The 18,037-nt window shown below is 37.5% G+C and overlaps 1 long non-coding RNA gene across 1 annotated transcript in view; it reads right to left on the minus strand.

Moving 5' to 3' along the window:
* The window catches only part of LOC136825428 (uncharacterized), a 326,278-nt gene that overhangs the window by 255,752 nt on the left and 52,489 nt on the right, over positions 1 to 18,037 (minus strand). The window lies entirely within an intron of this gene.

An 18,037-nucleotide genomic window follows, 5' to 3' on the forward strand; every position in this document is an offset into this window, starting at 1 on the left:
CAAAAAGTCTTGTCCCAGGAGATGTTGACCCCAGAAAAAACACACACTCCCACTTTCAACCCGAAAATATTCACTCGAGGTCAAACCTCCAATACACAGAAGCATTTTCAGGACCACAAGCGCTTCCAACACCTACGAGAATGAAGATACAGACTATAAGACAGGGCAGGTTTTTATATTTTTTTTATATAGACAATATGATGAAAAATGTTTTTTTTACCAGTTTTTTATATTTTTTTTATATAGACAATATGATGAAAAATGTTTTTTTACCAGGTTTTTATATTTTTTTTATATAGACAATATGATGGAAAAATGTTTTTTACCAGGTTTTTATATCTTTTATATAGACAATATGATGAAAAGTGTTTTTTTAGCAGGTTTTTATATTTTTTATATAGACAATATGATGAAAAATGTTTTTTTACCAGGTTTTTATATTTTTTATATAGACAATAGGATGAAAAATGTTTTTTACCAGGTTTTTATATTTTTTATATAGACAGTAGGATGAAAAATGTTTTTTTTTACCAGGTTTTTATATTTTCTATATAGACAATAGGATGAAAAAATGTTTTTTACCAGGTTTTTATATTTTTTATATAGACAATAGGATGAAAAATGTTTTTTACCAGGTTTTTATATTTTTTTATATAGACAATATGATGAAAAATGTTTTTTACCAGGTTTTTATATTTTTTATATAGACAATAGGATGAAAAATGCTTTTTTACCAGGTTTTTATATTTTTTTATATAGACAATATGATGAAAAATGTTTTTTTACCAGGTTTTTATATTCTTTATATAGACAATATGATGAAAAATGTTTTTTACCAGGTTTTTATATTTTTTATATAGACAATATGATGAAAAATGTTTTTTTAGCAGGTTTCTATATTCTTTATATGGACAATATGATGAAAAATGTTTTTTTACCAGGTTTTTATATTTTTTTATATAGACAATATGATGAGAAATGTTTTTTTACCTTTTTGGGGGGGTAATTTTTAGTTCAAAATGAATTAAGGCATTTTGAGGTGACAATTCATTAAGAATTTCTGAAGGGACATTTTCGATATCAACGACATATGTCCTTCACGTTCATATGAGGAAATAGTATATTACTGATCCCCAGCGTCATGTGAAATACGAAACTGAACCATGTATTTACAAAAAGGAAAACCCGCCATTCTAAATCCATTAATCTCTCTCTCTCTCTCTCTCTCTCTCTCTCTCTCTCTCTCTCTCTCTCTCTCTCTCTCTCTCTCTCTCTCTCTCTCTCCACATAGGCTTAGCAATAGGATAAAACAGGGAGGGGGGCTCATACATTTATAGTTTAGAATATTTCCCTTTATTATTATATTTGAAATATTAAAAATAGCAAAATAAGCAAATCGGCGTTTGATAAAGGAGGCTGATTTATTCATTTCATGAAATGTTAACACCATTAATGAGGGTTTCATAAATGTTTCTCAGCAACAGGCTATTGAAATTGGAGTGACTATTACAGATTTAACTACTACAGATTTAAAAAAACACAGACCGATAGGACGAGCAGAAGAAAATGGGAAAACTGAAGCAGAAAAGATAAATCCATAATTAAGTACGAGGCAAGAAACGCTGACCGAACGGAGCAGTCCGAGAATAACAAAATATACCCGGACGAATCCAAAATCATTTTTGTCGTCTTACACTGATTGATTGACAGATCTTACGTTCCCTGACGTTGGGACATCAAAGGTCACCGACATCAGTTGTCTTCTTGGGTAATAAATTCTTGCTACGTAGAGTAGCATTATATCATGTTCAGTGATCGGTTTCAGTACGATCGGTGAAGGCTCTTTGTACTTGCTGCTATAAGAAGCTATCCTTAAATACTGAATCACTCTTCGCGGTCGTCTACAGAAATCAGCCTTCAAAAATCATGTTTTTCGTAGACATGCCAGTGGAAAGCAGCCTTCACAAATCAAATTACTTCAGTGCTTGTCTAAAAAAAGTATCCTTCAAAATTAAGTCGCCTTTTGCGCCCATGCCTACAAAAATCCGTCTTTAAAAATCATATTTTTCGTGCCTAAGCCTACATAAAAATCAGCCTTCGAAAATCATATCACAACTCGTCCTCATTCCTACAAAAATCATCCTTCAAGAATCATATTTTTCGTTGCTAAGACTGCATACATCATCCTTCAAAGATCATTATCACTTCCCGTCCTCACAACTACAAAAATCATCCTTCAACAGTCATCCTTCAACAATCACTGCGACCTATGAGGTCATGCAGCGCTGAAAATTATGTTGAAACAATTGTAAAGAAAGGATGGAAAGTAAGATGGAAGAAAGAGAATATGAACTCTGGTACAGTAAAAGGAATGAAAGAGGTTGCAGCTAGGAGCCGAAGGGACGCTGCAAAGAACCTTAAGTAATGCCTACATTGCCCCGAATAAGGTGCACTGACGGCACACCCCACCTACGGGGGATTTTCACTTAAGCTTCCATAGAAACAAAACCAGGCTGACGACAACAAGGCGACTCAATAATCAAGCCGAACCTCCTTTGGATATCAAGATAAAGTGGACATTTTTCATTCGTAAGAAAAACGGAATTATCTGAACACTATAAAATGCTGGGAAAGACATTAATTGAAATTTCATAGCCAACTGGACAGCAAACTACGCGTGAAACTATACAAGGCTGGAAATGATTTTCAGTATGGAAATCGTTGACGGTTTTTTAAAAGTAATTTTCGTCCAAAAAGCCATTTTAAAAGCTCCCTGTGGTAAACAGCACGGAAAATGATTGGCGAATCTTATAACCAGATGGTGTCTACAGCTGTTCAAAAGGATATTGGATTGATTCTGCAAACGTTTTTTATGATTATGATGATACAAGATAAAAAAATGAAGTATTATTTAAATATCATGATAATGAAAAGGTTTTCTCTTCTAAAATGCTTTAAAATCGCAATTTCATTCCCATCCATCAAAGAGAGAGAGTTTAGGGGAATTCCCCTGTTATTAAAGGGAAAGTAAGGATCAGAGTTTATGCTTACGCCAGTCATGGTGTTATTCCTTTCCCTGCCAGTCATGGTATTATTCCTTTTCTGCCAGTCGCGGTGTTATTCCCTTCGTACCAAAAAGAGAAAAATATAATAAAACAGAAGTTTCGTAACCAAAGAAATCACAGATCACTATATTACAAAGCCCGGGGAAAAATCTGTCGTGTCAGGGAGAAAGAAAGGGGAAGAAACAGAGTGTGCTAGGGAGAATGAGAAAGTGGGGAACGGAATGGACCTTAATGACGAAGTGAGAACGACAGAATCCTCAAAGAACTGGACTCTTATAAGCAGGTTGTGAAGAGGAGGATGGGTGTGAGGGAGGGGGGGTGGAGGGGGGAGGATTCGATTACAAACGGAGGAGAGACGGAACGACAGGGAACACAAAAGTTTGCCTCATTATATCTACAAAGAAATTAATAGAGGAAAAGAACGCATTCCTTTTCTATTAGTAAATTCAGACGTAGGTAATGCACAGAAGAGAAATATTAGAGAAGAGAATTATTATTGGTCTTCGTAAATTTCAACGCTATAATTAAGTTGTTGCATCATACGAAAATGAAAATAAAAAATCATTTTGAACTTAACGTCTAGAAGAAGTACTCTTTTCTTTGTGAAGTCAAGTAGCCTAACCTATCGACAAATGGTCTGGGTAAGGGAAGGAATGTCAGGCCATTGTTGTCTTATGAATCAAAAGAAATAAGCTTCAGGGTATGCGACACCACCTGCTTGAGAGAGAGAGAGAGAGAGAGAGAGAGAGAACACCACCTGCTTGAGAAAGAAAGAGAGAGAGAGAGAGGGGGGAGAACACCACCTGCTCGAGAGAGAGAGAGAGAGGGAGAACACCACCTGCTCGAGAGAGAGAGAGAGGGAGAACACCACCTGCTAGAGAGAGAGAGAGAGGGAGAACACCACCTGCTAGAGAGAGAGAGGGAGAACACCACCTGCTCGAGAGAGAGAGAGAGAGAGAGAGAGAGAGAGAGAGAGAGAGAGAGAGAGAGAGAGTTGCTGGAAAACTTCCTCTCTCTGCCCTGATATTTCCAGCAAGTTACTTCTCCAAACTTCGGACAATAGTCTCCCTTCCCTCAAGATTACACTCGACTGAATAAGGGGTGGGGGGGGAACTATACAGAGATAAAGTGGAGATTAGAATACGGGAAATTAAAGGGAAGAAATAGGAAATGGTGAGAAAAAAAAACAATGAGAACCTAGATCAGTATCGAAATGTCTAGCAAGTTCTTATGGATAAGTTTGATTTCGGGCTCTCGTCAATCACTTGACCTTTGAGTGCTAGAAACTGATCACACTTGACCTTTGACTGTTATAAACTGACCATAAATGACCTTTCATTGTTATAAACTGACCACACTTGACCTTTGATTGTTAGAAACTGATCACATTTGACCGTTGATTGTTAAAACTGACCACACTTGAACTTTGATTGTTAGAAACTGACCACACTTGAACTTTGATTGTAGAAGCTGACCTCACTTGACCTTTGGTTGCTAGAAATTACCACACTTGACCTTTGGTTGTTAGAAACTGACCACGCTTGAGTTTTGGTTGGTAAAAAATGGCTGATAAAAACTAACCATAATGACCTTTGGTTGTTAGAAACTGACCACACTTGACCTTTGATTGTTAGAAACTGACCACACTTGACCTTTGATTGTTAGAAACTGACCACAGTTGACCTCTGATTGTTAGAAACTGACCACACTTGACCTCTGATTGTTAGAAACTGACCACACTTGACCTTTGATTGTTAGAAACTGACCACACTTGACCTCTGATTGTTAGAAACTGACCACACTTGACCTCTGATTGCTAGAAACTGACCACGCTTGACCTCTGAGTGTTAAAAACTGACCACACTTGACCTCTGATTGTTAGAAACTGACCACACTTGACCTCTGATTGCTAGAAACTGACCACGCTTGACCTCTGAGTGTTAAAAACTGACCGCACTTGACCTTTGGTAGATAAAAACTAACCACTATGACCTTTGGTTGTTAGAAACTGACCACAGCTGAAGTACTTAAAACTAACGAGGTCACAAACAGCCTGACTAGTGGTGAAAGTTCTGATTCTTCCAATAACTGACTGTTTGAACGGTAAAGGCTGCAAAATCTGGTTACTACAGTATGCCTCTAAAATTTGAAAACAGCTCTCATTACCCGTAGTAAAAAAAAAAAAAAAAAAAAAAAGACATTCTGGAAAATAACCTATAAAATATTATGTTGTCATCTACATGAAAATTATCATAAGTACAGGATATCTATTTTATTTACGACTTCCAACGAAAATACGTTTTTAGTTTTCTGTAAAAGAAAACTATTGTGCCGGCTTTGTCTGTCCGTCCGCACTTTTTCTGTCCACCCTCAGATCTTAAAAACTGTTGAGGCTAGAGAGCTGCAAATTGGTATGTTGATCATCCACACTCCAATCATCAAACATACAAACTGCTGCCCTCTAGCCTTGGTGTTTTTATTTAATTTAAGGTTAAACTTAGCCATAATCGTGTATCTGGCAACGATATAGAACAGGCCGCCAGCGACCCGTGGTTAAGTTTCATGGGCCGCGGATCATACAGCATTATACCGAGACCACCGAAAGACAGATCTATTTTCGGTGGCCTTGATTATGCATTGTACAGAAAATTCGACTGCGCCGAAGAAACTTTGGCTCATTTTTTACTTATTTTTATGATAAAAACTATACGAGTCAAAGCTCAGTATTATGTAATAAAGAAATGCTATGAAAGATTAAAAGGAATAGTAGTAGTTCATTCCAATTCGACAACGGAAGGGTTTAGGGAACTTTCCCCATTACTGAGGGGAAAGTGAGAATGTGGGGAGAATTCTGATGATTATTATACCTATGATATGGAAGGGAGAGAGGGACATTTTCTGCCTTGCCAGAAATAATGGGATGGCGTCATTTTATTCCCAAGGCCAGAGAAAAGTATAATTACTTGGAAGTTTCATTACCGCCCAAGAAATCGCAGATTGCGTTCTTCAACGCGGGGAAGAAATTGCTCGTTAATAGGGAGAAAAGAGAAGGAAGAACCCGAGGGTGCTAGGGAGAAAGGGAAATTATCTGGGGCAGATCGAAGCCAGAGTAGGGACGTAATAATGGCCTTTAATGACGTAAGTGAGAACGACAGATATTTTCCTCAAAATGGCGTCCGAAGAGAGATGGATTCTTGTCAATAGTCTTGAAGAGAGGGGAGGAATCGAATTATGATCGGGGCGATAGAACGACTGGGAACGTGAACGGATTCGTAAAGGTGAATTGGATGTGTGACTTGACCAGTCGCACAAACTGGATATTGCGTCTGCAAAGAATTTGACTTGAAGGAATTGATGTCTCTTGACTTTATTATTATTATTATTATTATTATTATTATTATTATTATTATTATTATTATTATTATTATTATTATTATTTCAGTAGATGAAATATATTCACATGGAACAAGCACACTAAAGGGGCCATTGACTTGAAATTCAAGCTTACCAAAGAATGTTGGTTTCAACCTCCCACCGCAGGCCCCGCACTGCAGCAATAACAATTTCCTTTTATACATAACGAAAAGGATCCATTGAACAATATATAAATATTAAAGTATTTTTAGTTACAGACGTTTTTCAAACATTACAGTGAAATAAAGAAACTGCTGGCAAATATATATAAAATAGATTGCAAATTAAAAATTATTTTAAGTACTTAAAAATTTATCTCCAACCAGAAAAAGTCGAGTTATTTATAAATAATTAAGTCAAAATGAAATCCAAATCTCTCACAGATATTCCCTAATTAACAGAAGAGGAAAAAAGTGGTTTTCTTTATTTCAGAAAAATAAATTACCTCATTAGAAATTAACCTGAGGCTGTTAAACCTTATTACCATAACGACGAATGCAGCAAATGAAAGGAACTGACAGTTTGACAGGTACCAGGAGTCTCAAATCAATCAGCTAATTAAGTTACACAGATGTGCTGGTGATCAGCGGAACCCCCATTCCGTTCCAGTACACTCCATCCCATCCTATCCCGTCCCATCCCATTCCCATCCTTTCCACCAATCCCGGTAACTCTCCATTTCGCCAAATCCTACCCCATTCTAGCACAAATAACTTCCACTCTATTTTACCCTGCCTTATCCCCCGTGTTCATTCTATTCAGTCAAATCCCTAGCTATTCCACACCACGTAATTTTCCCTATTTCTATTCCACTTGATTAACTCCCTGTCTATCCCACACCAACTAAGCCTTATCCATTCTCCGCACTCTCATCCTTTTCTGTTCCAGCTAACCCTTGTTCACTCCAAACGTACACAAGGGATTATTCTAAAAAAAAATTCATTAATATAGGACAGTTTAAATCACTAGAAACAAGAAGGCAAATATTAAAATAGTTCGAAACGAGAAAACATATATAAAGCTAAATAAAAAGAGTTATTGTTTTCAAACGCTGAGCATAAAACGCCCTTAAAAGATGACAATCTAACATTCGACAGAAATGATAATTTAACGTTTACCAGATGTCAGGATATTAGAAATATGTTATATCATTAAAGCCCAACTAGATTTAAATAAATTTAAATTCAAAGAGCAATTTCATATTTCGAAGACAGACAGCGCTCTCAGCTTTGCCTCGGTGCTTCAGGTCTCACGACAAACTGAGGGCCCTTCAGTATAAAGTTTTAAACTTGTATGAAAACAAACAGTGACCAAAATATCACAAACGTAACCAATGGAAAATTAGACATTGCAGTGCTTCACTCTATATGTAAGCTGGATGTTATGAACCGTATGAGAATGTTTACAAGGTACCAAAATGTTAAAGGATAGAATTGTAAAATGGCAAATTGATCATACCTAAAATGACATACCCTTTTGAAATATACTCTATAAAATGATCAAACGAAAACCCTATACAGCCTAAACTTTTTTTTTTTTGAAAGCCCTAGACATTCTTTGATATATAAGGCTTGAAGCCAACAATGAATTCAAATCTCAGAATCTGAAATTAAACCAATACCTTTACTCTTGTTGTCCCGCTGATCATAGATCCATCGGTTTCATCTTCCATCTAGTAATTAATATCAGATCCTTTTTATGATCCTCTCGCAAGTCTTTGAATCCTGTAGAGGGGTAGTGCCGTTAAGGTTCTTTGCAGCGTGCCTTCGGTCCTAGCCGCAACCTCTTTCGTTTCCTTTTACTGTACTTCCTTTCATATTCTCTTTCTTCTTTTTACTTTCCATCCTCTCCTGACAATTAATTCATAGTACAACTACGAAGTTTTCCTCCTGTTACACCTTTCAAACCTTGTACTGTCAACTTCCGTTTCAGCGCTGAACGACCTCATATGTCCCAGTGCTTGGCCTGTGGCCTAAATTCTATATTCAATTCAAACCTTTGAATAATGAAACTATTCCCCAATTATGACTGGTTTTCTGTACCTATTTAAAGCGGCCCCGTTAATGGCCCCGTGTAAATAAGAAATCACATAAGAACTCCTTCATGCGATTTTATGTAATAACCACCAGTTGGTGCTGGTGGTTTCGGATGAAATTTGAAAATATTTGACAGTTCGGTTATAAATTTAGGTTGTATTGACGCAGGTGGTTTAAAAAAATCCCAATATCATCACATGGGTATTGTGGCAAAAGTAGTTTTGAATACTTGACCGCTCAGAATTATACTACATGACTGTGGGGTAGATTTGGTTTTGCAAATGCTTTGATAATCAAAAGTAAAATATGTGGTAAAAGTGATTGTGACAACTCTTCAGGATTATTATGTACACATGAAGAAGTGGTTTCGAAAAAAAAGATGATAATAATAATAATAATAATAATAATAATAATAATAATAATAATAATAATAATAATAATAATAATAATAATAATGGTAAAGAAATGAACTGTGATGGAAGTGTAAATATACATTTATAATATATATATATATATCTACACTAACACCACTGTGGATTTCTTCACTATTTTAGTGACTCATGCTATTATAAGATTTTTTACGAATAATAATAATAATAATAATAATAATAATAATAATAATAATAATAATAATAATAATAATAATAAGGTTTCGAGGATTTTTAGCTATCAAGAATGACTTCATCAAAATTACAGAGTAGACTGTACTGTTTACGATATTCTGTAACTTCTTCCTTACTTTCTTTCTTTATCTTTATTTCAGATGCTTCCAGAGTCACTGAAAAAATCCAATGCACTATTATATAAAATTCTCCAATAGTATTTTTTTTCACTGCCAGTGATTCAGACAAAATGTAATTCGTGAAAACTGAAAAGTTAATACAAAAAAATCAGATGCACCAACACCAATTTGCTCCTTCCTGAAGACAAATTGCATACTAATTGAATCTAAGGGCAAATTAGCGTTTTTAATAATACATTTAAAAGGTAAGAACCAGTTACAATAACGTCAATAGACGTTTAATCCTCCTCCTCCTCTTCCTTCTCCATCTCCTCCTTCTCTTCCTCCTCCTTTTCTCCTCCTCCTCCTTTTCTCCTCTTCCTCCTCGTTCTCCTTCTCATCCCTTCCTCCTTCCCCTCCTCCTCCTCCTCATTCTCCTCCTCATCTCTTCCTCCTTCCCCTCCTCCTCCTCATTCTCCTCCTCATCCCTTCCTCCTTCCCCTCCTCCTCCTCATCCCTTCCTCCTTCCCCTCCTCCTCCTCATTCTCCTCCTCACCCCTTCCTCTTTCCCCTCCTCCTCCTCCTCCTCTTCCTCCCCCTCCCTACTCCTCCTCCCCTTCCTGTTCTCCTCCTCCTCTTCCTTTTCTCCTCCTCCTCTTCCTTTTCTCCTCCTTCTCTTCCTCCTCCTCTTCCCTTCCTCCTCCTCCTCCTCCTCCTCTTAATTTTCTCCTCCTTCTCTTCCTCCTCCTCTTCCCTTCCTCCTCCTCCTCCTCTTCCTTTTCTCCTCCTTCTCTTCCTCCTCCTCTTCCCTTCCTCCTCCTCCTCTTCCTCCTCCTTTTCTCTTCCTCCTCCTCTTCCTGTTCCTCCACCTATTCCTCCTCTTCCTTCTTTTCCTCCTTCTATTCCTCCTCCTCTTCCCCCTCCTCCTCCTCCTCCTCCTCCTCTTCCTTTTCTCCTCCTTCTCTTCCTCCTCCTCTTCCCTTCCTCCTCCTCCTCCTCCTCCTCCTCTTCCTCTTTCTCCTCCTGCTGCTGCTGCTACCGAGTATCACAGAGCCAGCCATCTGGCGGACGGTCAGCACTCCCATCAATCGGCGGGAAAAACCCTGCAGTGAAAAGGGGTTTCTTGCGGTCGAATTCTCACAATCAAAAGCTTAAATGATAACGAAAAGCGCAGATTCAAACTTTTTCAATAAGAACTTCTTAGAAACTTAGATTCCAATTCTCTTCTTTTCAATTTTCCCCTTTTATTTCTTTTCATGTGTCGGGGAGATGGCTTGGAGGGTAGGGGAGGGGAGAGGAAAGTGGTGGTTGGTGGTGGGGGAAGGAGGCGGGACGTTGGGTGGGGTAGGATTGGATAGCTAGACCGAGGTGCATCTTCTCCTCACCTGCGCTTTTATAAGGCGATTTGGGTTCAGCATCTAGCGAATGGATTTACCGTTGGGATTTCTGAACAACATTGCTGCTCATAAAGGCGACCGAGCACAACTAATCCTCTCCATTCTTCTGCTGCAAACGCTTCCGTTTATATATATATATATATATATATATATATATATATATATATATATATATATATATATATATATATATATAATATATAATATATATATAATATATAATATATATATAATATATATATATATATATATATATATATATATATATATATATATATATATATATATATATATATATATATATATATATATATATATATATATATATATATATATATATATATATATATATATATATATATATATATATATATATATATATATATATATATATATATATATATATATATATATATATATATATATATATACAAATAAAACACTGTCGAGTTCAGCACAGACGACCGGCTCCCTTCCTCGACGTTATGGTCACAAAGACGGAACGGAACTTGAAGACATCAGTCTACACAAAATCCACCAATTTGGGACTTTGCTTGAATGGGGATAGCGAGTGCCCTGCTAGGTTTAAGAACACGACAGTCAGGACCTTCATTAAAAGGGCCCTCCCACTGCTCCACCTGGCAGGACACCAACAAGGAATTCGAACGTGCTGCACAAATGTTGGTGAACAATGGTTTCACCAACAAACTCATCAACAAAGAAATCCGAACTGGCCTGGAAAAATGGTACAACGGTGAGAACACACAACCTGCCCCCCAAGATGACATAAAGATCTATTATAAGGCCCGGATGCATCCCCAGTACCGTGAGGACGAGAACTCCATGAAGAAAAATCGTCATGGAAAACGTCACCCTGACCGAAGACAGTAAGAGAATAAATCTTATAATTTATTATAAGAACCGCCGCACCCGTGATCTGGTGATGAAGAATAACCCCTCTCCGCCAGCAAGAGAACCCTCAAGCAGAAGAACGTGGTCTACCAATTTGTATGTCCTGTCCGAGGATGCCCGGCGCTTATATTGGAATGACCACGATGCGTCTGTCAAAAAGGATCTCCTGCCACGCCCAGGAGGGTGCCATCATGAACCACGCCCGTGCTACTCACAATATTTCCATCTCCCGCGACAGTATTATACAAAATATAAGTATAATCGAGAGCCGCCGACCCTCGACGTCTGCGCCTGCTAGAGGCGCTCCTCATTGCCGAGAGAAAACCAACAATGAATACGACGCAGGAGGCATCGCTCCTACCCACGAATTTAAGAAGAATAATGCAGAACACCCACCAAATCCAACGAATACCTGAAAACGACAACCCTGAGAATGGAGATGCCCTGATGAGCGAGGCGCCCTTCGAGACAATCCCCGACTACGACAGAAAGAGTAGATAATGACATCATTCATCCACAGCCCAATAGCAGCCAAACTACCGATGATGTCAGCCGGCATGACATCACGCAACGGCAGGCCAATGGGAACGCTGGAATGAATGACATTCCCAGGTTGCGAAGATCTGTCAGGATCGAGCTTCGCCGCAGAAATTTGGCTTGAAGTTCGCTGACTGCAACCAATCAGAATTCGCCATCCATGACCCCCCCCGCTGAAGCCCGTGTATAAATTCAGAAGGACCTATGCAATCTGCCAGTCCTCTACTAGCTCCCGCTGGAGAATGACAGAAGAGTCTGTCGAAACGCGTCGCGGCAACAATTGTATAGAACCAACTGTATAGAATATATAAAGAAGCAGAATCCAGATTTTGACTTTTCCCCCATGAAATGACAAATATAGGCGAGCTGTTAGCACGCACCTCCACTGAAGAGAAGTCCGCAATAAGGAAAATAGAAAAAGTCTTCTACAAAATAAATGCAGCTGAAGCAGCAATAATATTCAATAATAATAATAATAATTATCATTATTATTATTATTATTACCCAGAAGATGAACCCTATTCATGTGAAAAAGCTCATAGAGGCCACTAACTTGAAATTCAACCTTACCAAGAATATAGCGTTCGTTTGAATTAAGAAACAGAAACTTAAGAATTTAGAATTAAGAACTCTGTCAGCTGATATATATCTGTTTGCCTATTGTATTCATAAGCTGCATAAAAATATACAGCATTATTATTTAAAAGAGCCCTTTGATTTCCAGAATGTATTATGCAGATTACAGTGAAACAGGAATGCAATGAAATAGGATAACAAATCCATTTCAGTGATATCCTACGATCCCTCAGATTTTTGGGTATCCTGAATATCCTACTTCAAAAGGATTTTATCTGATCACAGGCTTTTGAGACTCATCCTTTCAATATGTATATTCTTTTTATGGGCTTACTTTTGTTCTGTTGCCTCGGAGTATCTTATGTGAAATTGTGTGTTATGATTTTAATTTTAGAAGAAAACCCAGAAAGCAAATAACTACAATTGCTCTTCTGAATTTACAAATGCTTGTAATGCTTGTCAACAGCAGTGAACAACCTATTTCATTCAAAATACATCCATAATTAAAAAAAATAACTAACACGGCTACACTCATTCATATACGAAAATATTCCATCACTGACTTTAGAACATTAATTATAAATCATTAATGATATGGGCTCCACAATATCACTTCACATGACTTAGATAAAATTATTTAATCCATTTTAAACAAGTTTAATGGAGTTGTTTTTCTTCGCACAGCAAATCACAATCAAGGGCATTTTTATTGACAAATGCCCTTGGCCTAATCACATGCAGTTTGCTCCTCACACACTCATGAATGACTTCATCGTCGTTCTATACATCGATTCATGACCAACTGTACATCCAAAGGCAACTCTCAGCTGCATTTCCATTATTCAAATGATACATATCTAAAAGCACCCAAAACCGCAGATTGCCGATATCTTGGAAAAGAAAAAAAACGGCAAGAGAAACAAATGACTAAGAAGGGTGATGACCCAGTAAACATATATCCACACTTGTACAGCAACCCAAGTCAGAAAAACGCAGACAGTGATGCAAAGTAGTAGATCTTTACAGCAGCATTAAAAAAGCTTTCAAACTTACTGTGTGATACGTATATGTTTTACAACAACTTTCTACATTTTGCCACCAGAGTTTGGACCAAGGAGCAAATATAATTTTTCCTTTTTTTTTTTTTTTTTTTGCTATTCACACAATCGAGGCCATATGTCCATTGCGTTAAAGTAATGAGCCGCACCGGGGAACACACACAACTTCATTTCTGTTACCAGTTTATGCTCGTTGGTGACAGTAGTTCATGGTAATAAATCTATCAGTTACTGACTGCACGTTCCAAAGTTTAATGCAAAGGTACAGTACTTGAAGACGCAAGATGACTTTAGAAATGAACTGGTTTTCAAAACAAACCAACCAACTGTAGGGCCAAGCGCACCACCCTTAGGAATACCAGACTACATTTCTGTAGTTTCTGCACTGCTCATCACCAACTACAGTTTTGCAATCTGTTACTTGAAAATTTAATACTAAAATATTTAGAAATGGTCTCCAAAGTATCTTCTTTCTAACTTTGAAAACGAGGTCCTGATTAACACGACCAACAGCTTCAGTCAAGTCAGGACCAATCAGATTAAATTCTTGATCAAAATCCAGCGATTTCTTTGACACCAGAAATTCAAGAAGAACATCACAAGCAGCAAGGCCCTTACAAAAGCCAGATTGCAAGCAAATGAACAGTTGAACTTTTTGGCTTAGGCATTAGACATTTTCATCCCAACAGACATTCAAACACTTTAGTATAATAAAGTTATAGGAAATGTCAATCTCTTTTCTACAAGAATTCCCACGCATTAGATATGGGTCACAGGCCAAGAAATTCCACAGAGTGACCTGGTGAGTGGAAATAAATATGAAACTATTACTGCAGTTCACTTGATTATTTCGGATAAGGGGCAACCAGGCCTTTCATCTAAGCCAGAGTAAGTTCAGGATTTTTGGTATACGTTATTTTCTTCCAAATAACGTATACCAAGTTAATAGAACACACCCACATTATGCATCTAATTAACAAAACTGAAATAAAAACAAACGGAACGGCGTTGTCAACAGGGTTCAAAAGTTTGAAACTCAAGTTTGAAATTCGCTTCAAAAAGCAATAACTGAAATTTCATACCGAACAAACATGACAGCCAGAAGTCACTTATCAACACAGACACGAAGCATCCAAAGTTCCACATCACAAAGACAGAAATCGTTCTCCCCCATAAAATAAAAATAAACTTACTTTCCAATTCAAGAACTCCGGCAAAGGAAACTTATAACAGGCCGACTCGACATTGTTTGCACCTCAAACAAACTAACGAGGAACTGGTTCATTTGAAAGGCCGTACCATCACTTAACGAGGTGCCAATGTCTGTCCCTGTCTTTTGTCGCTGTCACAATCGCGCCGAAAATTGTCCGTTGTGGGCGACGTCTGTTTTCATAGTCAAATTGGAAAAAATCAAAAGGGTTTTTTTCCCCTTAAGCGATACACACAACCGTTGCCGACTAATTCAAAGGACCGTGTGACCGGAAACTGGACGAGTTTGTAACTGGTGCTTTTTTTGAAACTGCCTCTTTTGGCGAGACATTTTGCCGTCATTCCTCTGTGAGTTTTTATTCTGTTGGTTATTTGTTCAACTGAAATGATTTCGTATCGAAGGAAATTACACTGGTTAATTAAAAAATCAGTGAAACGATTTGATTCTGATATGTATTAGAAATTATACTGTACTGAAAACTGATTATATATATATATATATATATATATATATATATATATATATATATATATATATATATATATAGATAGATAGATAGATAGATACTATGTATATATATTTTATATATATATATATATATATATATATATATATATATATATATATATATATATAGTGAGAAAATGAGATATAACCAGAGTATATTGCACGAAGGAATATTAACCAAGTATCCAAAATCTTTGGAAGTTACTCAACGGAATTTCCAAGCAATCTGACGGCTCATTGATTCAAACATCAAAATTTAAACATTAATTTCATAATAGCGATTTAAGATAATCTGGGCACTGCCGTCTCAATTCGCCACAGAAGACAAGACTGAGCGACAAAGTCCTTCGATGAACCCTGCGTCAGTCTTGAGTCAATCTCTTATAAGTCTTCTGAAAATTACTATACATCATTTTGCTTCTAAAAATGCAGATCTTCAGTGACACTTCGATAACATTACCGTAACCCTTTCTTTTTCCTTAATGTTAACTGTGATTTTATTTGTAGCTCTCCTCAAAGATCTCAGTGACGGCAATTTCAATTCGTGAGCTGCATCCTAGGTTGTTACCGGATCAGGTTAGCTTTCAACTTACGATCAAGTCACAGTTCCCAATCCGTGCGCTGTCGTGTTGATAAGAAAACGACCTCCTTTGAATCCTAAGGTAGCGAAAGCTGCTCACGCTTTTCGAATAGCGTAACTACCTTCGTACCCTTGTCAATGTCTTCCGGCTGTGTCTCGACAAAAGGAATAGAGAAAAGTATTCCAATTCATAACTGGGAGAAATTTGCGGCTCCACACTAATTTCTCGTCATTTCAACTGTCCAAGTCTGTAAGAGACGTATGATAATCTTATGCTGAATAGCAAATTAAGTAACAGGCAAGTAATAAAATGCGCCGAAGTTTCTTCGGCACAATCGAGTTTTCTGTACAGCGTTCAATCATGGCCACCGGTGGTCTCGGTATATGTTGTATGAGCCGCGGCCCATGAAAGTTTAACCACGGCCCGGTGGTGGTCCTCCTTATATCGTTGCCAGATCCACGATTATGGCTAACTTTAACCTTAAATCAAATAAAAACTACCGAGGCTAGAGGGCTGTAATTTGGTATGCTTGATGATTGGCGGGTGGATGAGCAACATACCAGTTTGCAGCCTCTAGCCTCAGTAGTTTCTAAGATCTGAGGGCGGACAGAAAAAAGTGCGGACGGACAAAGTCGACACAATAGTTTTCTTTTCAGAAATCTGAAAATGGTACACCGTACAAGGAATGACTGATGTAGATTCTGAGGTTAAAGTTATTTTACTTCAATTTACTGTATAGAATTGAATCGCCAATTTTAGTCATAAAAATCACCAAAGCATAAAATTACTCATCTTCAAGTATACACAGCTAACATATCAGAAAGATCATCATCCCAAATAAAGATCATTACAAGAAAACATACAAGCTGAACCTCACCACAAACAACGCCGCCAGACTCAGCAGGAAAAGTCATCTCCATTAGCAGGAACACGAAGAGAAAAAAAAAAAACACATTTCCCCGTCTTGGAGAAGAAGAGATTCGTTAGTTACATTCATTAGCAAACATGATAAGGAAGAAGCCAGGAAGGGAGGGAGGAAGTTTTATAACCATCAAAGGAGTAGAGAGAGAGAGAGAGAGAGAGAGAGAGAGAGAGAGAGAGAGAGAGAGAGAGAGAAGGGAATCTGAGGGGAATTCAACCCATTATCAAAAGGACGGCGAAGGTACGGGGGAAAAGTTTTTCACTCGAAGGGACGCGCAGTGAATAGGTGGTATTCCGCCCCTGTTGGAAGAGATCATTGAGATAATCAGAAAGGTATGTTGTTATCAAACATAATATAGAATATATCTCCACACATCATACAGCGTTGTAGTGTGGCCAAGGACTACAAGTTGCCATTTAGGAAGACCTTCCCTTGGTCTGTAAATATGCGAGTATTGGTGCATATGAAGAAAGTGCAATTAGTGATGCTTCGTTACCAGGATGATTACGCAAATGATCGCAGTAAAACCCGATCGACTCTGTTCTAAAAACTATAATAGCGTAGCGGCTAAGACGATACGGAAGCCGCAAAAATGTGAATAATAGGTGAAGAGAGCCTAGCTATTATAACGAGATTCTAAGCATCAACAAAATAAATGAACAAGAGTAATATAGTTCCAAAACAGAGAAATTTGCCACCAGTGTAGTGTATTGCAATTTTAACAGTCGAAATGTATAGGGGACATATTAACCAACCTAATTCTGACAAACATTCTGAGTAAACAAAAATAATGTGCGCCAAAAAGAGGGATGACTGACTGATTTAGAATCTAGGTCAAAGATGCCATTTTACTTTAATTCACAGTATGGAACTGAATCGCTAATTTTAATAATGATAATTACAATAACGAATTGAATTGAACTAAATATAGAATTATGGCCAAAGGCCAATCACTGGGACCTATGAGGTCATTCAGCTCTGAAACGGAAATTGACCGTAAAAAGTTTGAAAGGTGTAACAGGAGGACAACCTCGCAGCTGCACTATGAATCAATTGTTAGGAGAGGGTGGAAAGTAAGATGGAAGAGAATATGAAAGTAGG

This window comes from Macrobrachium rosenbergii, chromosome 37 (assembly GCF_040412425.1).
Source record: "Macrobrachium rosenbergii isolate ZJJX-2024 chromosome 37, ASM4041242v1, whole genome shotgun sequence".
Lineage (NCBI taxonomy): Eukaryota > Metazoa > Arthropoda > Malacostraca > Decapoda > Palaemonidae > Macrobrachium > Macrobrachium rosenbergii.